Source organism: Neolamprologus multifasciatus, chromosome 11 (genome assembly GCF_963576455.1).
Source record: "Neolamprologus multifasciatus chromosome 11, fNeoMul1.2, whole genome shotgun sequence".
Lineage (NCBI taxonomy): Eukaryota > Metazoa > Chordata > Actinopteri > Cichliformes > Cichlidae > Neolamprologus > Neolamprologus multifasciatus.
The window spans coordinates 31,712,429-31,729,885 of record NC_140449.1 but is presented as its reverse complement, the minus strand read 5'-3'; the positions used below and the strand labels follow the sequence as shown (position 1 = coordinate 31,729,885).

Genomic DNA, 17,457 nt, shown 5'->3' with positions numbered 1-17,457 from the left:
ACTACAGTTTTATGGGTGTTTGACAGAGAACTTTTTTCTGCTTGCAGGAGGGTTCCATGGTGTAACGGTTAGCACTCTGGGCTTTGAATCCAGTGATCTGAGTTCAAGTCTCAGTGGAGCCTCATTTGGCTTTCTTACCCTTTGCTCCGCAGTTGCATTAGCATTAGCACACGCTAGCATGAGAGTCTAATTACTTATAGAACAAGTTAGTGGCCCAGTCAATTCCACTCCTCTTCTGTTGGCTGATCCCATCTGCGCGTGGTCTTCATGCCGCACCCAACCTCGCTCATGCTCTTGTACTGCACTTTCCACTTCAGCGTCCTGCTGTATCTTTCATTGGCCACCTTGACTCAAGGCAACAATTCCCCTTGTACTCTTCTCACTTCTAACTCTGTTGCCACCACTGAAGGCCCCGAGCTTCTGGTTGACAAGCTCTTTGATGTCCTTTGCTTGGCTAGCACACAACCGATAGAAGACAAAACTAGGAGTCTTATTTCTCAATAGGGACGCAAGTAAAACAGAGAAAATGCTGGACAAGCAGAGTTGTCTAAACAGTGAACATCAATTCCTTTGTGACCAAAGAAGCAAAAGACCCATGTTTCCGCCCGGTTTCGGACCGGGGACCTTTCGCGTGTGAGGCGAATGTGATAACCACTACACTACGGAAACGGTGAGCGATGGCTCGCTTGGCTTTGGAATGTGTCTTAATCAGTAATCTGGCCAATCTGACAAATCTGATGGCATGTTACTATCATGCCCTTGAACGGAAGGAACCATGGAGAAGAGACAGATGCTCGCTAGCAAGGAATCTGAACTATAGTCTCGATGTTAGGCTCACTTAAACTTTTGACATTTAGGAGTTCTCTGAAGCAAGCGCAGCTCGACATATGCTGGCCTAAGAACCCCAGAACCTCGAGCAGCAGAACTGTTGCCTAAAGAGGCCATGCGTTTGATCGCGTTGTGCATTGGCTGAAAATAGGCCCAAGTCCTGTGCAGGCCAGCTAGAGCCACTCATTTCCAAGAGCTTAGTCTGTGCCTGCATCTTCAGTGAATATGGTGACTGGAGACATGTTGATTTGTGTGAAATTTCCTGAAATTTGGGCTATAGACAACTTTTTAGCAACATGAGCATCCAAAGGTTACAAGCGTCAGAGCCCTGTACAAGATTTGAGTACTTTCTCTCCTCTGTGTCCCAAACAGCAGTACAACCCCATAAGATAAAGCAATGCCTGCAGGCAGACACTTTTGTATCGGGAAACAAAGAAGCATGTTTCCGCCTGGTTTCGGACCAGGGACCTTTCGCGTGTTAGGCGAACGTGATAACCACTACACTACGGAAACGGAGCGTGCATGCCCTCTCGTCATTAGAGGGGCATTTCGATGCCTTCTTACATTTGAGGACTTTAATGACAGATCATGTAGGACTAGTGAGAAGCGGGGGAACTCCCATTTGTGTCATTTTTCAAGCATTCCCCCATTTATGGTTATATTGACAATCCAAATTGTGATCTCGAGATAGCATCTCTTCAAATGGGAGCTGATCTTCTTGTTGACAAGCTCTTTGATGTTCTTTGTCAGGCTAGCACACAACCTACAGAAGACAAACCCAAGAGACTTATTTGTTAATAGGGACGCAAGTAAAGCAGAGAAAACGCTGGACAAGCAGAGTTCTCTTGGGCTAGCTTCTCTTCTCATGGGAGCTCTTGCCTAGAAGACATTTTTGACTTGTGAGTGCACAGGTGGAATTGATGTTTTTTCAAACCCATTATAGGACTAGATTGCTAGATTGACTAGGATGTGGTGGAGAAATTCCACAGGGTCTTTTTGAATGATGGAGTCTGTGCAAAAAAATGCACGTAGCGTGCGATTAACGGGTGTGTGGTCATTCCAGGTAAAAGGCAGAGCAGGAGACTGCTCACTCCCCGTCGGGGAATCGAACCCCGGTCTTCCGCGTGACAGGCGGAGATACTGTCCACTATACTAACGAGGACCTGCAAGGCACTGTCGGGGACACGTCAAGGTGGGATTCGCAGCAGGTATGACACACAAATTGTCGTCGGCCATGTAAAAATCCCCATCACTTTACCAGGAACTACAGTTTTATGGGTGTTTGACAGAGAACTTTTTTCTGCTTGCAGGAGGGTTCCATGGTGTAACGGTTAGCACTCTGGGCTTTGAATCCAGTGATCTGAGTTCAAGTCTCAGTGGAGCCTCATTTGGCTTTCTTGCCCTTTGCTCCGCATTAGCATTAGCACACGCTAGCATGAGAGTCTAATTACTTATAGAACAAGTTAGTGGCCCAGTCAATTCCACTCCTCTTCTGTTGGCTGATCCCATCTGCGCGTGGTCTTCATGCCGCACCCAACCTCGCTCATGCTCTTGTACTGCACTTTCCACTTCAGCGTCCTGCTGTATCTTTCACTGGCCACCTTGACTCAAGGCAACAATTCCCCTTGTACTCTTCTCACTTCTAACTCTGTTGCCACCACTGAAGGCCCCGAGCTTCTGGTTGACAAGCTCTTTGATGTCCTTTGCTTGGCTAGCACACAACCGATAGAAGACAAAACTAGGAGTCTTATTTCTCAATAGGGACGCAAGTAAAACAGAGAAAATGCTGGACAAGCAGAGTTGTCTAAACAGTGAACATCAATTCCCTTGTGACCAAAGAAGCAAAAGACCCATGTTTCCGCCCGGTTTCGGACCGGGGACCTTTCGCGTGTGAGGCGAATGTGATAACCACTACACTACGGAAATGGCGAGCGATGGCTCACTTGGCTTTGGAATGTGTCTTAATCAGTAATCTGACCAATCTGACAAATCTGATGGTATGTTACTATCATGCCCTTGAACGGAAGGAACCATGGAGAAGAGACAGACGCTCGCTAGCAAGGAATCTGAACTATAGTCTCGATGTTAGGCTCACTTAAACTTTTGACATTTAGGAGTTCTCTGAAGCAAGCGCAGCTCGACATATGCTGGCCTAAGAACCCCAGAACCTCGAGCAGCAGAACTGTTGCCTAAAGAGGCCATGCGTTTGATCGCGTTGTGCATTGGCTGAAAATAGGCCCAAGTCCTGTGCAGGCCAGCTAGAGCCACTCATTTCCAAGAGCTTAGTCTGTGCCTGCATCTTCAGTGAATATGGTGACTGGAGACATGTTGATTTGTGTGAAATTTCCTGAAATTTGGGCTATAGACAACTTTTTAGCAACATGAGCATCCAAAGGTTACAAGCGTCAGAGCCCTGTACAAGATTTGAGTACTTTCTCTCCTCTGTGTCCCAAACAGCAGTACAACCCCATAAGATAAAGCAATGCCTGCAGGCAGACACTTTTGTATCGGGAAACAAAGAAGCATGTTTCCGCCTGGTTTCGGACCAGGGACCTTTCGCGTGTTAGGCGAACATGATAACCACTACACTACGGAAACGGAGCGTGCATGCCCTCTCGTCATTAGAGGGGCATTTCGATGCCTTCTCACATTTCAGGACTTTAATGACAGATCATGTAGGACTAGTGAGAAGTGGGGGAACTCCCATTTGTGTCATTTTTCAAGCATTCCCCCATTTATGGTTATATTGACAATCCAAATTGTGATCTCGAGATAGCATCTCTTCAAATGGGAGCTGATCTTCTTGTTGACAAGCTCTTTGATGTTCTTTGTCAGGCTAGCACACAACCTACAGAAGACAAACCCAAGAGACTTATTTGTTAATAGGGACGCAAGTAAAGCAGAGAAAACGCTGGACAAGCAGAGTTCTCTTGGACTAGCTTCTCTTCTCATGGGAGCTCTTGCCTAAAAGACATTTTTGACTTGTGAGTGCACAGGTGGAATTGATGTTTTTTCAAACCCATTATAGGACTAGATTGTTAGATTGACTAGGATGTGGTGGAGAAATTCCACAGGGTCTTTTTGAATGATGGACTCTGTGCAAAAAAATGCACGTAGCGTGCGATTAACGGGTGTGTGGTCATTCCAGGTAAAAGGCAGAGCAGAGAAGGAGACTGCTCACTCCCCGTCGGGGAATCGAATCCCGGTCTTCCGCGTGACAGGCGGAGATACTGTCCACTATACTAACGAGGACCTGCAAGGGACTGTCGGGGACACGTCAAGGTGGGATTCGCAGCAGGTATGACACACAAATTGTCGTCGGCCATGTAAAAATCCCCATCACTTTACCAGGAACTACAGTTTTATGGGTGTTTGACAGAGAACTTTTTTCTGCTTGCAGGAGAGATCCATGGTGTAACGGTTAGCACTCTGGACTTTGAATCCAGTGATCTGAGTTCAAGTCTCAGTGGAGCCTCATTTGGCTTTCTTGCCCTTTGCTCCGCAGTTGCATTAGCATTAGCACACGCTAGCATGAGAGTCTAATTACTTATAGAACAAGTTAGTGGCCCAGTCAATTCCACTCCTCTTCTGTTGGCTGATCCCATCTGCGCGTGGTCTTCATGCCGCACCCAACCTCGCTCATGCTCTTGTACTGCACTTTCCACTTCAGCGTCCTGCTGTATCTTTCACTGGCCACCTTGACTCAAGGCAACAATTCCCCTTGTACTCTTCTCACTTCTAACTCTGTTGCCACCACTGAAGGCCCCGAGCTTCTGGTTGACAAGCTCTTTGATGTCCTTTGCTTGGCTAGCACACAACCGATAGAAGACAAAACTAGGAGTCTTATTTCTCAATAGGGACGCAAGTAAAACAGAGAAAATGCTGGACAAGCAGAGTTGTCTAAACAGTGAACATCAATTCCCTTGTGACCAAAGAAGCAAAAGACCCATGTTTCCGCCCGGTTTCGGACCGGGGACCTTTCGCATGTGAGGCGAATGTGATAATCACTACACTACGGAAACGGTGAGCGATGGCTCGCTTGGCTTTGGAATGTGTCTTAATCAGTAATCTGACCAATCTGACAAATCTGATGGCATGTTACTATCATGCCCTTGAACGGAAGGAACCATGGAGAAGAGACAGACGCTCGCTAGCAAGGAATCTGAACTATAGTCTCGATGTTAGGCTCACTTAAACTTTTGACATTTAGGAGTTCTCTGAAGCAAGCGCAGCTCGACATATGCTGGCCTAAGAACCCCAGAACCTCGAGCAGCAGAACTGTTGCCTAAAGAGGCCATGCGTTTGATCGCGTTGTGCATTGGCTGAAAATAGGCCCAAGTCCTGTGCAGGCCAGCTAGAGCCACTCATTTCCAAGAGCTTAGTCTGTGCCTGCATCTTCAGTGAATATGGTGACTGGAGACATGTTGATTTGTGTGAAATTTCCTGAAATTTGGGCTATAGACAACTTTTTAGCAACATGAGCATCCAAAGGTTACAAGCGTCAGAGCCCTGTACAAGATTTGAGTACTTTCTCTCCTCTGTGTCCCAAACAGCAGTACAACCCCATAAGATAAAGCAATGCCTGCAGGCAGATACTTTTGTATCGGGAAACAAAGAAGCATGTTTCCGCCTGGTTTCGGACCAGGGACCTTTCGCGTGTTAGACGAACGTGATAACCACTACACTACGGAAACGGAGCGTGCATGCCCTCTCGTCATTAGAGGGGCATTTCGATGCCTTCTTACATTTGAGGACTTTAATGACAGATCATGTAGGACTAGTGAGAAGCGGGGGAACTCCCATTTGTGTCATTTTTCAAGCATTCCCCCATTTATGGTTATATTGACAATCCAAATTGTGATCTCGAGATAGCATCTCTTCAAATGGGAGCTGATCTTCTTGTTGACAAGCTCTTTGATGTTCTTTGTCAGGCTAGCACACAACCTACAGAAGACAAACCCAAGAGACTTATTTGTTAATAGGGACACAAGTAAAGCAGAGAAAACGCTGGACAAGCAGAGTTCTCTTGGACTAGCTTCTCTTCTCATGGGAGCTCTTGCTAGAAGACATTTTTGACTTGTGAGTGCACAGGTGGAATTGATGTTTTTTCAAACCCATTATAGGACTAGATTGTTAGATTGACTAGGATGTGGTGGAGAAATTCCACAGGGTCTTTTTGAATGATGGACTCTGTGCAAAAAAATGCACGTAGCGTGTGATCAACGGGTGTGTGGTCATTCCAGGTAAAAGGCAGAGCAGAGAAGGAGACTGCTCACTCCCCATCGGGGAATCGAACCCCGGTCTTCCGCGTGACAGGCGAAGATACTGTCCATTATACTAACGAGGACCTGCAAGGCACTGTCGGGGACACGTCAAGGTGGGATTCGCAGCAGGTATGACACACAAATTGTCGTCGGCCATGTAAAAATCCCCATCACTTTACCAGGAACTACAGTTTTATGGGTGTTTGACAGAGAACTTTTTTCTGCTTGCAGGAGGGTTCCATGGTGTAACGGTTAGCACTCTGGACTTTGAATCCAGTGATCTGAGTTCAAGTCTCAGTGGAGCCTCATTTGGCTTTCTTGCCCTTTGCTCCGCAGTTGCATTAGCATTAGCACACGCTAGCATGAGAGTCTAATTACTTATAGAACAAGTTAGTGGCCCAGTCAATTCCACTCCTCTTCTGTTGGCTGATCCCATCTGCGCGTGGTCTTCATGCCGCACCCAACCTCGCTCATGCTCTTGTACTGCACTTTCCACTTCAGCGTCCTGCTGTATCTTTCATTGGCCACCTTGACTCAAGGCAACAATTCCCCTTGTACTCTTCTCACTTCTAACTCTGTTGCCACCACTGAAGGCCCCGAGCTTCTGGTTGACAAGCTCTTTGATGTCCTTTGCTTGGCTAGCACACAACCGATAGAAGACAAAACTAGGAGTCTTATTTCTCAATAGGGACGCAAGTAAAACAGAGAAAATGCTGGACAAGCAGAGTTGTCTAAACAGTGAACATCAATTCCCTTATGACCAAAGAAGCAAAAGACCCATGTTTCCGCCCGGTTTCGGACCGGGGACCTTTCGCATGTGAGGCGAATGTGATAACCACTACACTACGGAAACGGTGAGCGATGGCTCGCTTGGCTTTGGAATGTGTCTTAATCAGTAATCTGACCAATCTGACAAATCTGATGGCATGTTACTATCATGCCCTTGAACGGAAGGAACCATGGAGAAGAGACAGACGCTCGCTAGCAAGGAATCTGAACTATAGTCTCGATGTTAGGCTCACTTAAACTTTTGACATTTAGGAGTTCTCTGAAGCAAGCGCAGCTCGACATATGCTGGCCTAAGAACCCCAGAACCTCGAGCAGCAGAACTGTTGCCTAAAGAGGCCATGCGTTTGATCGCGTTGTGCATTGGCTGAAAATAGGCCCAAGTCCTGTGCAGGCCAGCTAGAGCCACTCATTTCCAAGAGCTTAGTCTGTGCCTGCATCTTCAGTGAATATGGTGACTGGAGACATGTTGATTTGTGTGAAATTTCCTGAAATTTGGGCTATAGACAACTTTTTAGCAACATGAGCATCCAAAGGTTACAAGCGTCAGAGCCCTGTACAAGATTTGAGTACTTTCTCTCCTCTGTGTCCCAAACAGCAGTACAACCACATAAGATAAAGCAATGCCTGCAGGCAGACACTTTTGTATCGGGAAACAAAGAAGCATGTTTCCGCCTGGTTTCGGACCAGGGACCTTTCGCGTGTTAGGCGAACGTGATAACCACTACACTACGGAAACGGAGCGTGCATGCCCTCTCATCATTAGAGGGGCATTTCGATGCCTTCTCACATTTCAGGACTTTAATGACAGATCATGTAGGACTAGTGAGAAGCGGGGGAACTCCCATTTGTGTCATTTTTCAAGCATTCCCCCATTTATGGTTATATTGACAATCCAAATTGTGATCTCGAGATAGCATCTCTTCAAATGGGAGCTGATCTTCTTGTTGACAAGCTCTTTGATGTTCTTTGTCAGGCTAGCACACAACCTACAGAAGACAAACCCAAGAGACTTATTTGTTAATAGGGACGCAAGTAAAGCAGAGAAAACGCTGGACAAGCAGAGTTCTCTTGGACTAGCTTCTCTTCTCATGGGAGCTCTTGCCTAGAAGACATTTTTGACTTGTGAGTGCACAGGTGGAATTGATGTTTTTTCAAACCCATTATAGGACTAGATTGTTAGATTGACTAGGATGTGGTGGAGAAATTCCACAGGGTCTTTTTGAATGATGGACTCTGTGCAAAAAAATGCATGTAGCGTGCGATTAACGGGTGTGTGGTCATTCCAGGTAAAAGGCAGAGCAGAGAAGGAGACTGCTCACTCCCCGTCGGGGAATCGAACCCCGGTCTTCCGCGTGACAGGCAGAGATACTGTCCACTATACTAACGAGGACCTGCAAGGCACTGTCGGGGACACGTCAAGGTGGGATTCGCAGCAGGTATGACACACAAATTGTCGTCGGCCATGTAAAAATCCCCATCACGTTACCAGGAACTACAGTTTTATGGGTGTTTGACAGAGAACTTTTTTCTGCTTGCAGAAGGGATCCATGGTGTAACGGTTAGCACTCTGGACTTTGAATCCAGTGATCTGAGTTCAAGTCTCAGTGGAGCCTCATTTGGCTTTCTTGCCCTTTGCTCCGCAGTAGCATTAGCACACGCTAGCATGAGAGTCTAATTACTTATAGAACAAGTTAGTGGCCCAGTCAATTCCACTCCTCTTCTGTTGGCTGATCCCATCTGCGCGTGGTCTTCATGCCGCACCCAACCTCGCTCATGCTCTTGTACTGCACTTTCCACTTCAGCGTCCTGCTGTATCTTTCATTGGCCACCTTGACTCAAGGCAACAATTCCCCTTGTACTCTTCTCACTTCTAACTCTGTTGCCACCACTGAAGGCCCCGAGCTTCTGGTTGACAAGCTCTTTGATGTCCTTTGCTTGGCTAGCACACAACCGATAGAAGACAAAACTAGGAGTCTTATTTCTCAATAGGGACGCAAGTAAAACAGAGAAAATGCTGGACAAGCAGAGTTGTCTAAACAGTGAACATCAATTCCCTTGTGACCAAAGAAGCAAAAGACCCATGTTTCCGCCCGGTGACCTTTCGCGTGTGAGGGGAATGTGATAACCACTACACTACGGAAACGGTGAGCGATGGCTCGCTTGGCTTTGGAATGTGTCTTAATCAGTAATCTGACCAATCTGACAAATCTGATGGCATGTTACTATCATGCCCTTGAACGGAAGGAACCATGGAGAAGAGACAGACGCTCGCTAGCAAGGAATCTGAACTATAGTCTCGATGTTAGGCTCACTTAAACTTTTGACATTTAGGAGTTCTCTGAAGCAAGCGCAGCTCGACATATGCTGGCCTAAGAACCCCAGAACCTCGAGCAGCAGAACTGTTGCCTAAAGAGGCCATGCGTTTGATCGCGTTGTGCATTGGCTGAAAATAGGCCCAAGTCCTGTGCAGGCCAGCTAGAGCCACTCATTTCCAAGAGCTTAGTCTGTGCCTGCATCTTCAGTGAATATGGTGACTGGAGACATGTTGATTTGTGTGAAATTTCCTGAAATTTGGGCTATAGACAACTTTTTAGCAACATGAGCATCCAAAGGTTACAAGCGTCAGAGCCCTGTACAAGATTTGAGTACTTTCTCTCCTCTGTGTCCCAAACAGCAGTACAACCCCATAAGATAAAGCAATGCCTGCAGGCAGACACTTTTGTATCGGGAAACAAAGAAGCATGTTTCCGCCTGGTTTCGGACCAGGGACCTTTCGCGTGTTAGGCGAACGTGATAACCACTACACTACGGAAACGGAGCGTGCATGCCCTCTCGTCATTAGAGGGGCATTTCGATGCCTTCTCACATTTCAGGACTTTTATGACAGATCATGTAGGACTAGTGAGAAGCGGGGGAACTCCCATTTGTGTCATTTTTCAAGCATTCCCCCATTTATTCAATTCAATTGAATTCAATTTTATTTATATAGCGCCAAATCACAACAAATGTCGCCTCAAGGCGCTTCATAGATACAGAGAAAAGCCCAACCATCATATGACCCCCTATGAGCAAGCACTTTGGCGACAGTGGGAAGGAAAAACTCCCTTTCAACAGGAAGAAACCTCCGGCAGAACCAGGCTCAGGGAGGGGCGGCCATCTGCTGCGAGCGGTTGGGGTGAGAGAAGGAAGACAGGATAAAAGACATGCTGTGGAAGAGAGACAGAGATTAATAACAGATACGATTCAATACAGAGAGGTCTGTTAACACATAGTGAGTGAGAAAGGTGACTGGAAAGGAAAAACTCAATGCATCATGGGAATCCCCCGGCAGCCTACATCTATTGCAGCATAACTAAGGGAGGATTCAGGGTCACCTGGTCCAGCCCTAACTATATGCTTTAACAAAAAGGAAAGTTTTAAGCCTAATCTTAAAAGTAGAGATAGTGTCTGTCTCCCAAATCCAAACTGGAAGCTGGTTCCACAGAAGAGGGGCCTGAAAACTGAAGGCTCTCCCTCCCATTCTACTTTTAAATACTCTAGGAACAACAAGTAGGCCTGCAGAGCGGGAGCGAAGTGCTCTAATAGGGTGATATGGTACTACAAGGTCATTAAGATAAGATGGGGCCTGATTATTTAAGACCTTGTATGTGAGGAGCAGGATTTTGAATTCAATTCTGGATTTAACAGGAAGCCAATGAAGGGAAGCCAAAACAGGAGAAATATGCTCTCTCTTTCTAGTCCCTGTCAGTACTCTTGCTGCAGCATTTTGGATTAACTGAAGGCTTTTCAGTGAGTTTTTTGGACATCCTGATAATAATGAATTGCAGTAGTCCAGCCTGGAAGTAATAAATGCATGAACTAGTTTTTCAGTGTCACTCTGAGACAGGATATTTCTAATTTTAGAGATGTTGCGCAAATGGAAGAACGCAGTCTTACATATTTGTTTAATATGTGCGTTGAAGGACATATCCTGGTCAAAAATGACTCCAAGGTTCCTCACAGTGTTACTGGAGGCCAAGGTAATGCCATCCAGAGTAAGAATCTGGTTAGATACCATATTTATAAGCTTTTCAGCGCCGAGTACAATGACCTCAGTTTTATCTGAGTTAAGAAGCAGAAAGTTAGTGGCCATCCAAGTCTTTATGTCTTTAAGACATTCCTGCAGTTTAACTAATTGGTGTGTGTTATCTGGCTTCATGGACAGATAGAGCTGGGTGTCATCTGCATAGCAGTGAAAATGTATGCTATGTCTTCTAATGATGCTGCCTAGGGGAAGCATGTATAATGTAAACAGAATTGGTCCTAGCACTGAACCCTGTGGAACTCCATAATTAACCTCAGTGTGTGAAGAGGACTCTCCATTTACATGCACAAATTGGAGTCTATTAGATAGATATGATACAAACCACTGCAGTGCAATACCTGTAATACCTACAGCATGTTCTAATCGCTCTAATAGGATATTATGGTCAACAGTATCGAATGCTGCACTAAGGTCAAGAAGGACAAGCACAGAGATGAGTCCACTGTCAGAGGCCATAAGAAGATCATTTGTAACCTTCACTAAAGCTGTTTCTGTGCTGTGATGAACTCTGAAACCTGACTGAAACTCTTCAAATAAACCATTCCTCTGCAGATGATCTGTTAGCTGTTTGACAACTACTCTTTCAAGGATTTTTGATATGAAAGGAAGGTTGGAGATTGGCTTATAATTAGCTAAGACTGCTGGGTCTAGAGATGGCTTTTTGAGTAAAGGTTTAACTGCAGCCACCTTGAAGGCCTGTGGTACATAGCCGATTATTAGAGATAGGTTGATCATATATAAGATCGAAGAATTAATCAATGGCAGGACTTCTTTGAGCAGTTTTGTAGGAATGGGGTCTAAAAGACACGTTGATGGTTTGGAGGAAGTAATTATTGAAGTTAACTCAGAAAGATTAATTGGAGAAAAAGAGTCTAACTTAACATCAATGGTACTAAGAGTAGCTGTAGATAATATTACATCTGTGGGATGATTATTGGTAATTTTTTCTCTAATGATAAAAATTTTATTTGTGAAGAAGTTCATGAAGTCATCACTAGTTAACGTTAAAGGGATGGTTGGCTCAAAAGAGCTCTGACTTTTTGTCAGCCTGGCTACAGTGCTGAAGAGAAACCTGGGGTTGTTCTTATTTTCTTCAATCAGTGATGAGTAGTAAGCTGTTCTGGCTTTGCGGAGGGCTTTCTTATAAAGCAACAAACTATTTCTCCAGGCTAAATGGAGGTTATGGTTATACTGACAATCCAAATTGTGATCTCGAGATAGCATCTCTTCAAATGGGAGCTGATCTTCTTGTTGACAAGCTCTTTGATGTTCTTTGTCAGGCTAGCACACAACCTACAGAAGACAAACCCAAGAGACTTATTTGTTAATAGGGACGCAAGTAAAGCAGAGAAAACGCTGGACAAGCAGAGTTCTCTTGGACTAGCTTCTCTTCTCATGGGAGCTCTTGCTAGAAGACATTTTTGACTTGTGAGTGCACAGGTGGAATTGATGTTTTTTCAAACCCATTATAGGACTAGATTGTTAGATTGACTAGGATGTGGTGGAGAAATTCCACAGGGTCTTTTTGAATGATGGACTCTGTGCAAAAAAATGCACGTAGCGTGCGATTAACGGGTGTGTGGTCATTCCAGGTAAAAGGCAGAGCAGAGAAGGAGACTGCTCACTCCCCGTCGGGGAATCGAACCCCGGTCTTCCGCGTGACAGGCGGAGATACTGTCCACTATACTAACGAGGACCTGCAAGGTACTGTCTGGGACACGTCAAGGTGGGATTCGCAGCAGGTATGACACACAAATTGTCGTCGGCCATGTAAAAATCCCCATCACTTTACCAGGAACTACAGTTTTATGGGTGTTTGACAGAGAACTTTTTTCTGCTGGCAGGAGGGTTCCATGGTGTAACGGTTAGCACTCTGGGCTTTGAATCCAGTGATCTGAGTTCAAGTCTCAGTGGAGAACAAGTTAGTGGCCCAGTCAATTCCACTCCTCTTCTGTTGGCTGATCCCATCTGCGCGTGGTCTTCATGCCACACCCAACCTCGCTCATGCTCTTGTACTGCACTTTCCACTTCAGCGTCCTGCTGTATCTTTCATTGGCCACCTTGACTCAAGGCAACAATTCCCCTTAATAATAATTTGAATTTTGATCAAGACTTTGACACAAATCGCAGGGCTGCATGAGGACGTTTAGTAAGATTCTTCTTATTGCTACATTCAACCACTGATATTTTGTGGTCCAAACATTTGAATGAATCATTAATGCAGGTTTGAATGCAAATCAGGACAAACTTGCAACTTACCAGAATGTTTTTTCAGTGCTCATGTTCAATACAATTTACCTGCGTAATGACCTGAATCACAAACAATTTAATGCCTACTATGTTTTATCAATGAGGAAAACTCAATGTAAACACATATTTTTTACAAGGAAACTCCAGGTTTAATCTTTATATTACAGTAAATGCACAACATCTAAATTTTAAGTGAGAGAAATCTGTTCAAGAATTTTTTGATATATGATGATTTTATGCAGAAACTAATTTGCATGTACTTTCCTTACATCTGAGCTGGCCTTGTGCAAACCTTTGGATTTGAATGATACCTTAAAGGAGCTTTGAATGCAAACAGACACAGAAAAAAAAACCTCAACCAATCAAACAAACATTTAAAAAAAAAAAAAATCCCTCCACACTCATTTTCAGTCATTTTAATAATGATGTTTTTTTCCCCCTCAGGCTCAAATTTAATATGAGCTAGACCTGCTAGAAAACGCAAGACAAAAAAAGTCAAATCTATTTTGGGTTGTTAAACAGCTGTTAGAATTACTTTGCTATTCAGGTTTTATTTATGCATATTACTTTATTGTATTTTTTTAATGTAGATATAATTAAAAAAAAATGTTTATTAAAGCTTCCAAAATGTTATTTCTCCTCAATCAAATCTCATGTTGGATCTTTTTTGTCCCCAGAGTTAATCAAAGTTGACATGGATGCGTTTGTGGTCCTTCTGCTTTAAGGTAAGATTTTCCCCCCAAAAAAATAAATAATCAAATTGATTTTTGGAAATCAAATATTTAAATATTACTTAAATATTTAATAAGCTTTATTACTAATAATAAAATCAACCCAACAATCTTCCCCATGGTACACAACTGTCGACAACTGGTATCTGAGAGTTGACCTGAATATGGCTCAATAAATAAATATGAGCTACTTTATGTCATGTGAAGGGTGTTGCAGGTAGAAGTGGTGGTAAGGAGGACCCACACTGCAGACACTTGGAGGCAAAATGTAAACTCAAAATGTAAACCAGCTTTAAAGCTGAACTCAAAAGTTACAAAAATGAAAATTACAAAATAAACTCATGCTGGCAGACAGCACACACAGTAAGATGAGGGTAGATCACGACTCAAATCACTTTTTCTGTTTCACGTGTTTGGCAAATGTGTAAACCACTGCACTGTGTAGCCAGTCAAGCCCACTATGAAGGTGAAAAAACTGCTATGGGCCCCAGTTGTTTTCTGGATTTTTCAGTTGGCAACACACAGTGATCTCTTCAGGAATCAAAAGGGCAAAACCCATGTAGGGCCCTAAGGACAAAACTGCTTTAGATAAGCATCTTAGATAAGAGATAAGATAAGATAAAACTTTATTAATCCCTTGGGTGGGTTCCTCTGGGAAATTCGGTTTCCAATAGCACAGCACCGACAGAAGTTACAGAACGTGAGACAAATATTATATATATACACATATATAAATACAGAGACATATATAAATAAAATATACGAAAGGGATAAATAGAATAAATAGGAATAAGAATACAAGGGAATTGCACATTTCAAGTATTGAAGTCTATTGCACCGTTGTCTATTAACAAAAAGTATTGCACAAAAAGTATTGCACAATGAAAAGGCACTACAGCTTAGTACAGCTTAGTTGTTCCCCCCTCCTTTGTCCTCCTGTTTCCCCTCCCTCTTCCCTCCAGAGAGGAGTTAAACAGTCTGATGGCGTGTGGGACAAAGGAGTTTTTAAGTCTGTTGGTTCTTGTCTTTGGGAGAAGCAACCTGTCACTGAACAGACTCCTCTGGTTGTTTGTGGCCATGTGCACAGGATGCCCAGCATTGTCCATAATGTCCAGCAGTTTCTTTAGTGTCCTTTTCTCTGCCACTGTCACCAGAGTGTCCAGCTTCATGCCGACCACAGAGCTAGCCTTCCCGATCAGTTCTTCCAGCCTGGATGAGTCCTTCTTTGCTGTGCTGCTCCCCCAGCACACCACAGCATAGAAAAGTACTCCACTGACTGGTAAAACATCCTCAGGAGCTTCCTGCAGATGTTAAAAGACCTCAGCCTCCTGAGGAAGTACAGTCAGCTTTGGGCTTTTTTATACAGGTGCTCTGTGTTGCATGACCAGTCCAGTTTATTGTCCACCCACAGCCCGAGGTACTTGTACTTGTTGACCACCTCCACCTCCTCCCCCTCTATCTGAACTGGCAGTGGACCTGCTCTGGACCTCCCGAAGTCCACAACCAGTTCCTTGGTCTTTGAGGTGTTGAGTTGCAGGTGGTTTGTGTGACTCCATGTGACGAAGTTCCTCACCAGACTCCTGTACTCCTCTTCATGATCATCCCAGATACACCCCATGATGGCTGTGTCGTCTGCAAACTTCTGAATATGGCATAATTCAGAGTTGTAGCAGAAGTCAGAGGTGTACAGGGTGAAGAGAAGAGGGGACAGCACAGTTCCCTGTGGTGCTCCTGTGCTGCTGACCACAGTGTCAGACATGATGTCCTTCAGCCTGACGTACTGCGGTCTGTCAGTGAGGTAGTCGGAGATCCAAGTGACCAGGCAGGGGTCCACCTGCATCCTGTTTAGTTTTTCCCGAAGCAGACAGGGCCGGATGGTATTAAAGGCACTTGAAAAGTCAAGAAACAGGATCCTGACTGTGCCTTTTTCCTTGTCCAGGTGTGAGTGGGCTCTATGTAGGAGGTACAGGATGACATCCTCCACTCCAACATCCGCCTTGTATGCGAACTGTAGTGGGTCCTGAGCATGTTGTACCTGTGGTTGGAGGAGGTTGAGGAAGAGCCGCTCTAGAGTCTTCATAAGATGTGACGTCAGTGCCACCGGTTGGAAGTCATTCAGCTCATTGGGCCGGTTTCTTTTGGGGACCGGGACGATGCAGGATGTCTTCCATAGGGCGGGCACTCTCCCCAGTTGCAGACTGAGGTTGAAGACTCGTTATAGCAGCTCCCCAAGTTCAGCAGCACACGCCTTTAGCATCCTTGGACACACCTTGTCTGGGCCTGCTGCCTTTCTGGGGTGAAGCTTCCTCAGTAGTCTCCTGACCTGATCCACTGTGACACTGGGAGATGATTGGAACGAGGGGGGGGAGATGTCCTGCTGTTGAGAGAGGGGTTGGAGGAAGGGGGTGTCATAGTGTCAGGAAGGGGGGGAAGCGAGGGAGGTAGGAGAGTGGGGAGAGGGCTCTGTAGTAAACTGTGTTGCTTTCATCTCCTCCTTCACTTTGCTCCTGAAAGCCTTCTTTTTCATGTTGAGGACAGTTTTGACTTCCTGTGTTACCATCGGTTTGTTATTAGGATAACACAGTACCGTCTTAGCAGGGGCGACCGTGTCCACACAAAAGTTGAGGTAGTCTGTCAGACAGTTTGTCACCCCCTCTATGTCCTCACCATGTGGGCTCAGAAGCACATCCCAGTCTGTGGTGTCATAGCAGTCTCTCAGAGCATCCTCCTTTTCTGGGGTCCATCTTCTGATGGAGCGTGCTGTGACAGGCTGCCTTTGGATGAGGGGTGTGTATTGTGGCTGTAGGTAAACCAGGTTGTGGTCTGACTATCATTCAATCTTTTAGCGACCTGTCTTATCATTTTTATGCTGATGACATTCAGCTCCATGTGTCCTTTAAGCCTCATCAGCTGGATAGGCTGTCCACCCTAGTCCAGTGCTTAACCCAGGTTTCTGATTGGCTTTCAAGCAACTACCTCGTTCTAAATACTAACAAGACCGAGACCATGATCATAGCTCCTCCTGAGCTACATTCAAAAATCAGTCAGGTTCTTGCCTCTTTCTGTCCATCTGTCAAGTCAAATATTCGAAATCTCGGTGTAATATTTGACTCTTCTCTGGGCCTTGACTCTCATGTAAAATCTTTGTCTCGTTCCTGTTTCTATCATTTAAGAAACATATCTAAACTGCGACACATGGTTTCCTCAGCTGAATTGGAAAAACTCATTCATGCTTTTGTGTCATCACGCTTAGACTACTGTATTTCCCTGTTTACTAGCTTGGATAAATCATCTCTTTCTCGCCTCCAAGCTATACAAAACGCAGCAGCCAGACTACTGACTTGCTCTACCAAGCGTGTTCACATTACTCCTATCTTATATTCTTTACATTGGCTCCCAATAGAGTTTAGAATTCACTTTAAAATTCTTGTTTTAACATACAGAGCACTAAATGGCCAGGCTCCAGATTACTTATCCAAGCTTCTTATAAAATACACTGCTGCTCGTCATC

The 17,457-nt window shown here is 44.8% G+C and overlaps 17 non-coding genes across 17 annotated transcripts; 5 read left to right on the top strand and 12 right to left on the bottom strand.

Annotated features, from left to right (window-relative positions):
- The first annotated feature begins 50 nt into the window (after positions 1 to 50).
- On the top strand, positions 51 to 122 carry trnaq-uug (transfer RNA glutamine (anticodon UUG)). Its single transcript has one exon. It is a non-coding gene; the product is annotated as a tRNA-Gln (tRNA).
- A 474-nt stretch (positions 123 to 596) lies between these two features.
- On the bottom strand, positions 597 to 669 carry trnav-cac (transfer RNA valine (anticodon CAC)). Its single transcript has one exon. It is a non-coding gene; the product is annotated as a tRNA-Val (tRNA).
- A 599-nt stretch (positions 670 to 1,268) lies between these two features.
- Positions 1,269 to 1,341, bottom strand: trnav-aac (transfer RNA valine (anticodon AAC)). The gene has a single exon. It is a non-coding gene; the product is annotated as a tRNA-Val (tRNA).
- A 577-nt stretch (positions 1,342 to 1,918) lies between these two features.
- Positions 1,919 to 1,990, bottom strand: trnad-guc (transfer RNA aspartic acid (anticodon GUC)). Its single transcript has one exon. It is a non-coding gene; the product is annotated as a tRNA-Asp (tRNA).
- Positions 1,991 to 2,141: 151 nt separating this feature from the next.
- Positions 2,142 to 2,213, top strand: trnaq-uug (transfer RNA glutamine (anticodon UUG)). The gene has a single exon. It is a non-coding gene; the product is annotated as a tRNA-Gln (tRNA).
- A 468-nt stretch (positions 2,214 to 2,681) lies between these two features.
- trnav-cac (transfer RNA valine (anticodon CAC)) lies at positions 2,682 to 2,754 on the bottom strand. The gene has a single exon. It is a non-coding gene; the product is annotated as a tRNA-Val (tRNA).
- A 599-nt stretch (positions 2,755 to 3,353) lies between these two features.
- trnav-aac (transfer RNA valine (anticodon AAC)) lies at positions 3,354 to 3,426 on the bottom strand. Its single transcript has one exon. It is a non-coding gene; the product is annotated as a tRNA-Val (tRNA).
- Positions 3,427 to 4,231: 805 nt separating this feature from the next.
- Positions 4,232 to 4,303, top strand: trnaq-uug (transfer RNA glutamine (anticodon UUG)). Its single transcript has one exon. It is a non-coding gene; the product is annotated as a tRNA-Gln (tRNA).
- Positions 4,304 to 4,777: 474 nt separating this feature from the next.
- On the bottom strand, positions 4,778 to 4,850 carry trnav-cac (transfer RNA valine (anticodon CAC)). Its single transcript has one exon. It is a non-coding gene; the product is annotated as a tRNA-Val (tRNA).
- A 599-nt stretch (positions 4,851 to 5,449) lies between these two features.
- On the bottom strand, positions 5,450 to 5,522 carry trnav-aac (transfer RNA valine (anticodon AAC)). The gene has a single exon. It is a non-coding gene; the product is annotated as a tRNA-Val (tRNA).
- Positions 5,523 to 6,326: 804 nt separating this feature from the next.
- On the top strand, positions 6,327 to 6,398 carry trnaq-uug (transfer RNA glutamine (anticodon UUG)). Its single transcript has one exon. It is a non-coding gene; the product is annotated as a tRNA-Gln (tRNA).
- A 474-nt stretch (positions 6,399 to 6,872) lies between these two features.
- trnav-cac (transfer RNA valine (anticodon CAC)) lies at positions 6,873 to 6,945 on the bottom strand. Its single transcript has one exon. It is a non-coding gene; the product is annotated as a tRNA-Val (tRNA).
- A 599-nt stretch (positions 6,946 to 7,544) lies between these two features.
- Positions 7,545 to 7,617, bottom strand: trnav-aac (transfer RNA valine (anticodon AAC)). Its single transcript has one exon. It is a non-coding gene; the product is annotated as a tRNA-Val (tRNA).
- A 582-nt stretch (positions 7,618 to 8,199) lies between these two features.
- trnad-guc (transfer RNA aspartic acid (anticodon GUC)) lies at positions 8,200 to 8,271 on the bottom strand. Its single transcript has one exon. It is a non-coding gene; the product is annotated as a tRNA-Asp (tRNA).
- A 151-nt stretch (positions 8,272 to 8,422) lies between these two features.
- Positions 8,423 to 8,494, top strand: trnaq-uug (transfer RNA glutamine (anticodon UUG)). The gene has a single exon. It is a non-coding gene; the product is annotated as a tRNA-Gln (tRNA).
- Positions 8,495 to 9,623: 1,129 nt separating this feature from the next.
- trnav-aac (transfer RNA valine (anticodon AAC)) lies at positions 9,624 to 9,696 on the bottom strand. Its single transcript has one exon. It is a non-coding gene; the product is annotated as a tRNA-Val (tRNA).
- Positions 9,697 to 12,589: 2,893 nt separating this feature from the next.
- trnad-guc (transfer RNA aspartic acid (anticodon GUC)) lies at positions 12,590 to 12,661 on the bottom strand. Its single transcript has one exon. It is a non-coding gene; the product is annotated as a tRNA-Asp (tRNA).
- Positions 12,662 to 17,457: the final 4,796 nt, after the last annotated feature.